At 51.1% G+C, this 8,364-nt stretch overlaps 2 protein-coding genes across 5 annotated transcripts in view; both read right to left on the reverse strand.

Annotated features, from left to right (window-relative positions):
* Positions 1-8,288, reverse strand: part of CHDH (choline dehydrogenase) — a 35,698-nt gene extending 27,410 nt beyond the window's left edge. The window contains exons 1-3 of one of the 4 annotated variants that reach the window (XM_050781090.1): positions 7,935-8,288; positions 2,774-2,937; positions 1,509-1,579 (exon numbers count right to left, since the gene is read on the reverse strand). The gene's annotated coding sequence lies outside the window, so the exon portion shown is untranslated. Of the gene's footprint in view, positions 1-1,508; positions 1,580-2,773; positions 2,938-6,532; positions 6,898-7,934 lie in introns of those variants that run through there. The other 3 variants (XM_050781091.1, XM_050781089.1, XM_050781092.1) reach the window with 3 other exon arrangements.
* The window catches only part of TKT (transketolase), a 643,634-nt gene that overhangs the window by 608,757 nt on the left and 26,513 nt on the right, over positions 1-8,364 (reverse strand). The window lies entirely within an intron of this gene.

An 8,364-nucleotide genomic window follows, 5' to 3' on the forward strand; every position in this document is an offset into this window, starting at 1 on the left:
GGAGCAAGGTCCAACCATGAGAATGTACTGTTCTTCACTGGACCCTGGTCATTTGAACACTGAGTACGTATGTGAGGATGTCAAGAAATCATTGTTTGTCAGATGTGACTATGATTCTGTGGTTATGTTGTTTAAACTCACCCTTTCAGGAACCTCTGTACATTGTTTGTGGGAAGGTAAATTAGTACAGCCACTATGAAAAACAATATGGAGATGCCTCAAAACACTAAAAATAGAAACACCATATAATCCAACAATCCCACTACTGGGCTGGGTATATAGAAGAAATGAAGTCAATATATCAAAGAGATATCTGCACACCCATGTTTACTGCAGCACTATTCCCAAATAGCCAAGACATAGAATCAACCTAAGTATCCATTAATGGACAAATAGATTTTTAAAAAATAGGATCCATATACAACTATTCAACTGTCAAAAAGAATGAGTTCTTGTCATTTGCAGCAACATGGATGGAGCTGGAGGTCATGATGTTAAATGAAATATTATTGCCAAGCACAGAAAGTCAAAAACCACATTCTCACTCATAATGGGGGAGCTAAAAAAGTGGATCTCATGAAGACAGGGAGTAGATGGGTAGTTATCAAAGTTCAGGAAGGGAAGGGAGGATGGGGGGTTGAAGATATACAGTTAGATAGAAGAAATATCTAATCTACAGTTAGACAGAAGAAATGAGATCTAGTATTTGACAGGTCAGTATGGTGACTGTAGTTAACAATCTATTATACATTTCAAAATAACCAGAAGAGAATAATTCAACTATTTCTAACTATTTCTAAAGATAAATATTTAAGGCTGGGTGTGGTGGCTCACACCCCTTAATCTCAGCACCTTGGGATGCAGAGGTGGAGGTGGGAGGATTGCTTGAGGCCAGGAGTTCAAGACCAGGTTGGGCAACATTTTGAAACCCCATGTCTACAAAAATTTTTATTAGCTGGACATGGTGGCACACACCTGTAGTCCCAGCTCGTTAGAAGGCTGAGGTGGGAGGACTGCTTGAGTCCAGGAGTTCAAGGTTACATGAGCTATGATCCTGCCACCGTACCCCAGCCTGGATGACAGAGAAAGACCTTGTCTCAAAAAAAAAAAAGCTATCTAGGATTTGGCTTACAGTCACCCCGGCGATTAGTGGGACATACAAAACAGGACCCCCACGAGGTGATGCTAACAAAGTTATGTGATGAGAACACAAAATTCCCGTCTCCATCATCTCTTCTGGCTAATTTTATATAGGTTTCAAATCTTCCATGATAAAAAGGATTTTTGTAGTTGTTTGTTTGAAATCTCAGATCCCACTAGAGAAGTGAGGAAAAGCAGAAAGGTGGGAGCATTTCTGTGGCACAGGGCCTGGTGGACGGCGAGGGATTTCCAACGATTCCCCAGAAGCTTGGGGTGTTCTGCAAATGCTCATTGCCAGCTTCCTTTTTCAAGTAAACTTTTAACCCGTTTTTTTTTTTTTTTTTAAATCTCAGTTAAAAAATACCCACCTCACACGCAGAAGTGACAGGATACGGTGCACTCTGTGACCAGGGCTGGCCTACGCACTCTTTGTGATTGTCTGAGAAAGATAAGTACAGAATCAAAAGTCAGAGGATAGAAACGTTTACAGTTTTATCATTTGACACAGCAACCTCATGTCTGTCAAGTCTAATAAGCAGATAACGGGCTTATCTTTTTATATATCTTCAATCTTCTTATAACAATTTTCATCATATTTTAAAAATTGGCCCATGAAAGATTAACATTTTAAAAACAATCATCTAGTCTTTCACCATGGAGAGTTTGAGAAGCACTGTTATGGACCAGACATGGATCCCCTGGAGACCCCAAATCCATCAGCTTAGGAGGTTGGCCAGAGACACCAGGACAAAGCTTCTCTTCCCACCATCTTCTGTGCTGACTCCAGTGCTTCCTACAAACGTATCACAGGCGCTGCAAAGCCTGTTTGATTTTCTGCGCTCATTGGCACACTTCCACACCAGTACAAGCAGAGCCACTTCCAGCAGATACCTCTGTCGCCCAGGCTGGAGTGCAGTGGCAGGATCATAGCTCACTGCAAGGTCCAGGTTGTGTGCTGGGTGCCCCTGCTGGTCAAAGCACCTTGGCCAGCCATGGTTAGCCAGCCAGTTTTCACATACATGCCCACTGCTGTTTCCCCTTCAAACTTCTGGATGGGTTTAACCGCAGAGGGTCCTCAGATTGCAAGGTGAGCGTTTGAAAAACTGACTGCTTCTTTGTATCAACTGGAAATCACTCTATCACTAAAATACTGAAATAAATCAGGAGCTGGGGCTAGTGTAAGACATCAACCTGCACCCATGGCCCCAGGTTTCTAGTGTGCTCCTGAAAATGGTATCACTGTTCTAACTATGATACACACACACACACAAATCACAAATATAAGGTTATAAAATAAACTCACAGGCTGGGTGCAGTGGCTCACGCCTGTAATCCCAGCACTTTGGGAGACCGAGGCTGGCGGATCACCTGAGGTCAGGAGTTCGAGACCAGCCTGGCCAACATGGTGAAACCCTGTCTCTACTGAAAATACAAAAATTAGCCGGGCGTGGTGTTTGGCTCCTGTAATCCCAGCTACTCAGGAGGCTGAGGCAGGAGAATCACTTGAACCCAGGAGGCAGCGGCTGCAGTGAGCAGAGATCACACCATTGCACTCCAGCCTGGGCGACAGGAGTGAAACTCTGTCTCAAAAATAAATAATAAATAAATGAATGAATAAACAAACTAAACTCACATGAATATGCAATGTCACCTGTGTCAGTTTCATGCATTGGTGTTCCATGTTCAAGTTTTACTACATTGAAAGAGAATTGAAAGTGGCTGGTAGTCAAGATCCTTAGGTTGCAGTCTCCACTCTGCTCACTCGTGGTTAGCATCCACGGGCCTTAGTTTCCTCATCTATGAAATGAAAACGCAACCACTCATTTCATAGGTTTTGTTGAGGGCCAAGAGCTAAAAATACATTTCAAAGAATTAAAAGGACCAGGTGCAGTGGCTCATGCCTGTAATCCTAGCACTTTGGGAGGCCAAGGCAGGAGGATTGCTTGAGGCCAGAAGTTCAATATCAGCCTCGGTAACATGGCAAGACCCCATTTCTAAAAAATAAAAATAAAAAAAGAAAGAAAAAGTCAGGCATGGTGGTGTGCTGATGTGCACCTGTAGTCCCAGCTACCTGGGAGGCTGAGGCAGGAGGATTGCTTGAACCCAGTGAGCTATGATTGCACCACTGCACTCTGGCCTTGGCAACAGAACAACACTCTGTCTCAAAAAAAAAAAAAAAAAAAGGAAAGAAAAGAAAAACAAAGCACAAAGCTAAAACCAAACCACCTAGTGATTTTATCATATTCACAGCATGGCCTGAGTTTCATCCTCCCTCTTCTTACATAGCCTCACTCATCTTGTTTCTTCCTCCATAAAGTGTGGAATGTGATGCTATATCTATGACCAATAATATTATTAATAACAAATACATTCAAGTATCATGGATCAAAAAATATACCATCAATCCTGTTGCATGTGCCCAACATAGGGCCCAACGTAGGTTGACAGGGTGGTCCTCCCTGCAGCCCTGTGAGGCTAACTTCATCACCCCTGTTTACAGATGGAGCTTTGAGAGAACAACAGTTCCTGCCTCCTCTGCATTCCAGGCTTTCTTTGAGACCCCAGTGTGATAACAACAATGTGAAAATCAATGCAAGTACCCAGGAGACAAGGCATAGGGACCACAGCCATGAACAGAACACATGGATGTGACTTCAAGGGGTTTCTCCTAGGAACCAGGACGAGTGGGATTAAAGCTGAGTTAACACCTGGCCTGAGTCTGTGGGCTTTTCTGGGTCAGCCCCTCCTACTACAGCAGAGAAAATGCGGTTTGGTAGCCCTGCTGGGAACAGTGGGGTGCATGCCCTCCGTGTGGCTTCAGGGTCTTTCCCTCAAAGCAGGCATTAAAGTTGACCAAGCTTAACCACCTGGAGCAGAACATGGGGTTGAGGGAGCACCGATGCCAGGAGTGCTCCTAACAGCTCCTCTCCCAGCTCAGGCTCACCACCAGAGTCCCTGGGAGACAGCCAGTATGTGCCAGAAACGGCTCACTCTTCACGAGACAATGAATCCACTGTTGACCAGCCAGGGCTTTGATTAATATTTGCAAAAGAATGAAGTGGAAAATTCCACCTGTGTGGGTGGAAGCTGGACCCGCGGGACATGTCAACAACCCTGATGGCCTTGTTCTCCCAGGGATGGATCAGGCAAAGAAGCAAAGGTCTGAATAACAATGACAGAATCTGGGGATTACCGTGATTCTTGGGTCCTAGGGAATTTTCCTTTTTTTTTTTTTTTTTGGTTCTGCCTCTCCTGCCCCTAAATTTACACAGCACTCTTTTTTTTTTTTTTTTTTTTTTTTTTTTTTTTTTTTTTTTTGAGACGGAGTCTCGCTCTGTCGCCCAGGCTGGAGTGCAGTGGCCGGATCTCAGCTCACTGCAAGCTCCGCCTCCCGGGTTCACGCCATTCTCCTGTCTCAGCCTCCCGAGTAGCTGGGACTACAGGCGCCCGCCACCTCGCCCGGCTAGTTTTTTGTATTTTTTTAGTAGAGACGGGGTTTCACCGTGTTAGCCAGGATGGTCTCGATCTCCCGACCTCGTGATCCGCCCGTCTCGGCCTCCCAAAGTGCTGGGATTACAGGCTTGAGCCACCGCGCCCGGCCAATTTACACAGCACTCTTAAATCCTTCAACTTGCTTTCCTATTTGCTGTTTCTTCTGTGTCTCCTAACAGCCCTGCTGGGGAGGCAGAACTGATGTCAGTCTCATGTTACAGATGGAGAAACTGAGGTTCCAAAAGACCAAGAGCCTCACTCAAGGCCAACAGATGGTGAATGAGTCACAGAACCAGGTGGTCTGGAAGCCAGGCATCTCACTACACCGTGGCTGCACAGAGCCTGTCCCTAGGGTCTGGGTCAGGGCCATGGGTACTTGACCCAGTGATCTTCCAGGCTCTGGCAGAGGCCCTGACCTTTGCTCTGCCTGTGAAGCAAGAGGAGGAAGTTCAAACCAGTTCCCCTGGGTGGGCAGTCACAGGCACTGGCCTTGGAGGAAGGTAGGTGTTAATTTATTCATCCATTCAAGCATTTAATGAGCACCTAGAAAGCCTCCCTTCCCCGCCCCCCCCTCCCCCCACACACACACACACAAGAAGGCACACTGTCTGGTCACTCTTTCAGAAACCCAGACCTAGCAGAATTTATGACTGAAGGGAGAAGGTCAGAAAATCTCCAAAGGTCGCTTCTCTCATAGACTCAAATCACTTCATCGCTCCTATCACCACCCCATTTTACAGAAAAGGAAACTACTCTGAGAAGAGCAGTGACTTGCCAGAGCCTCTAGTTCAAAAAGCCACAAAGTTATCAGGCTTAGGCACCCAAATAAATTGTCTCCCTTCCAGCAGGCCACCTGGGACCTCTCATGCAGGACTACTTGAGGCATGGCCTTCTGAGCCAGCAGGGCAGGGGGCGGGGGAACCCCCCCAGGGGACAGGCAGACACACCCTGTTTGCCCACCTCAACCTCCAGTTGTGGCTGCAGGGCCTGTCACACCCTCTCCTCCACTCCACAGCCCCAACTATGGAACTGAACCAGGTTTCACCCCATCCCTAAGCCCCAGGAGGCCAGGGCAGTGTCATCCTGAACCCAGGACAGCAGGAAAGCCATTTGGGCTGTCTTGGGTCTGCCTGGCAGCCCCTGCCTGGGTACTCCTCCTTCTTACTCACAGCTCAGCCACCTCCAGACCACCCTCACCTGACACTTCTTCCCCTGGAGAAAGAACCTCGGCCCTTCTCTTTTTACAAAACCACCTCCCCTTTCCTCTTGCCAAGGCTACCTGTGACTGCCACCAACCAGCCTCAGTGCCCTTGGTCTCTCTGCCCCATCTGACCCCATAAGCTCCTCCCTCACTACTGGGCATTCCTGCTGCAGCCCCTCCTAGACCTCCCCACCTCCTCCGGCAAGCCCTCCTCCCCAGGGCTCTATCCTCCTCTCCTCTCCACTGCCCCCTGAGAAAGTCTGACTGACGAACCCTGTCTCCAGGCCTAACCTCTGCACCCCTGGTTGTCTCAAAGCCCGTGTGCCAAACAACACCAAGCTCACCACAGCAGGGCCTGCCCTGGCACACAGCTGAAAAGCCAGCACAGCCCAGAGCCTGGCCCACAGTACAGAATCAGATACGGAATGAACGCATGTTAGTGAACGGCTGCCTGCTCCTTTGTCTCAGAGGGACGAGCCCTCTACTTGCCCTGCAGAGCCACCCAGGTGGCCTTTGTAAAACTGAAAATTGATGACCATCTAAGCCTGTACCATTATTCCTCAGCACCATGGGACAAAGTTCACAATCTTTTTTTTTTTTTTTGAGACGGAGTCTCGCTCTGTGGCCCAGGCTGGAGTGCAGTGGCCGGATCTCAGCTCACTGCAAGCCCCGCCTCCCAGGTTTACGCCATTCTCCTACCTCAGCCTCCCGAGTAGCTGGGACTACAGGCGCCCGCCACCTCGCCCGGCTAGTTTTCTGTAGTTTTTAGTAGAGACGGGGTTTCACCGTGTTAGCCAGAATGGTCTGGATCTCCTGACCTCGTGATCCGCCCGTCTGGGCCTCCCAAAGTGCTGGGATTACAGGCTTGAGCCACCGCGCCCGGCCAAAGTTCACAATCGTGAGCTTGCAGACCAGGCTGTTTTCAGCTGAGCTTCCGCAGCAGGGCGGGCACTTGTGTCCTTGAAAATACTTCTCACTGCACTCATCCTCACTCCAGGAGTACCCATCAGCCAGCACCCATGTGTCGTGCACCTTTGCACCCAGCACGTATTTGCTGAACAGGAAGATGACTATGAGAGCTGAAAATGTTCTCAGGGGCCACAGGGCCCAAAGCAACTCAGAGAGGTGGAATGAGGGGCTCAGGGTGGCCCAGCCCCAGGCAGGGGTGCGGCCACAACCTCAACTGAGTTCCTTGGTCAGGAACCGGAGCAATTCTCTGAAAATGCTACCTCCAACTCCACACGTATGCATGCCAGAGCCCAAACCTCTGGCTGATCCCCAGTCCATGCAAGCCCTAACCCAGCTGGCAGGGGGGCCAGGCCTGGCACACAAGTAGGGCCTCAGCTAAAACAGCTGCTTGACTCAGTACAACCTCTCACCAGCTGACAACACATCCCTAAGTTCCATACCCCTCTCTAGGACTCCGTCTTCTCATTTGTAGAATGGAACTAATTCTGCTTACAAGTTTAAATGGCCCTGAGTTGGTCACCACAACCCTGTCGTTTGCAAACCGAGGAGGCTGAAGCAGCAGTTCCAGCCTCTGTGGCTCCACTGTTAGCCCAGCTGATCTTTGTGAACTTTCCCCCAAACCACTGTGTCTCAAAGGATGGTCCCTGGGCCACCCACCCACGAATTACGGGGGCGTGGGTGGAGGCTCGTTAAATGCAGATCCCGGGCCTGACCCGGACCTGCCGTCTGGATCTCATTTTAGGCGGTGCTCAAAGATCCCGGGCCAGGGAAATTTGAGAAGCGCAGCTCCAAATCGCCAGTGCTGACGGCTTCCGCTTTGGGAGCCCCAGGTGCTGCTGTCCGAACTCACTTGGTGGAAACAGACCTTTACCAGAAAGCCTGGGGTCGGGCAGCGGGCACTCCTACCGCTCTCACACCGCGTAGCTGAAAGAACTTGCTCCCTCAAAGGAGTCAGTGAGCTCCGGCAGTCCGCGTTCCACCCATTTCGCTTCGCGGGGCGGGGCGATTGTGTAAAGCGGGCCCGGGTCTCGGCGTCCAGCCCGGCCCCAAACCTCCGGCCCCCAGGCCTCTCCGGGCTCCCGGCCCGGCGGCGCTGCTGTGGGGTCGTCGGGGCGCGTCCGCGGCTACTCACCCGGGGCGACTCGGCCGAGGGCCCGACAGTCGAGGCCAGAGCGGGAGGAGCGGGTGGCCGCGGCCCGGCCCCTGTCCCGCGGCACTTTAACCGGCGGCGCCGGGGCCCCGCGCGCTCTCCTTGTCCGGAAGGGGCACGCGGCCGTTCCGACCAGGTCGGCCCCAGGGCGGCGAGGCTAGCTGGGCTCCTGCGTGGGGGCGCGCAGCCCGAGGGCGGGTGCAGCAGGGGCACCTGGCTTACTGCACGCACGTGTGCGCGGGGGCCGCCGCGCGCCGCGGCTGCCGGTGCTCCGCCTGCGCTCGGACTCGGCCCATTCCTCCGAGTCCCGGCAGGCGAGGGCGCTGCGACCTGCCCCAGCCTGGGAGGGGGCCAGCGGGCCCGCCCTCTGTCAGGGTGGCGGGACTGGGTCCGCGCTGCAAGAGGCGGAGCC

The sequence above is a fragment of the Macaca thibetana genome, chromosome 2 (assembly GCF_024542745.1).
Source record: "Macaca thibetana thibetana isolate TM-01 chromosome 2, ASM2454274v1, whole genome shotgun sequence".
In the NCBI taxonomy this organism is placed as follows: Eukaryota; Metazoa; Chordata; class Mammalia; order Primates; family Cercopithecidae; genus Macaca; species Macaca thibetana.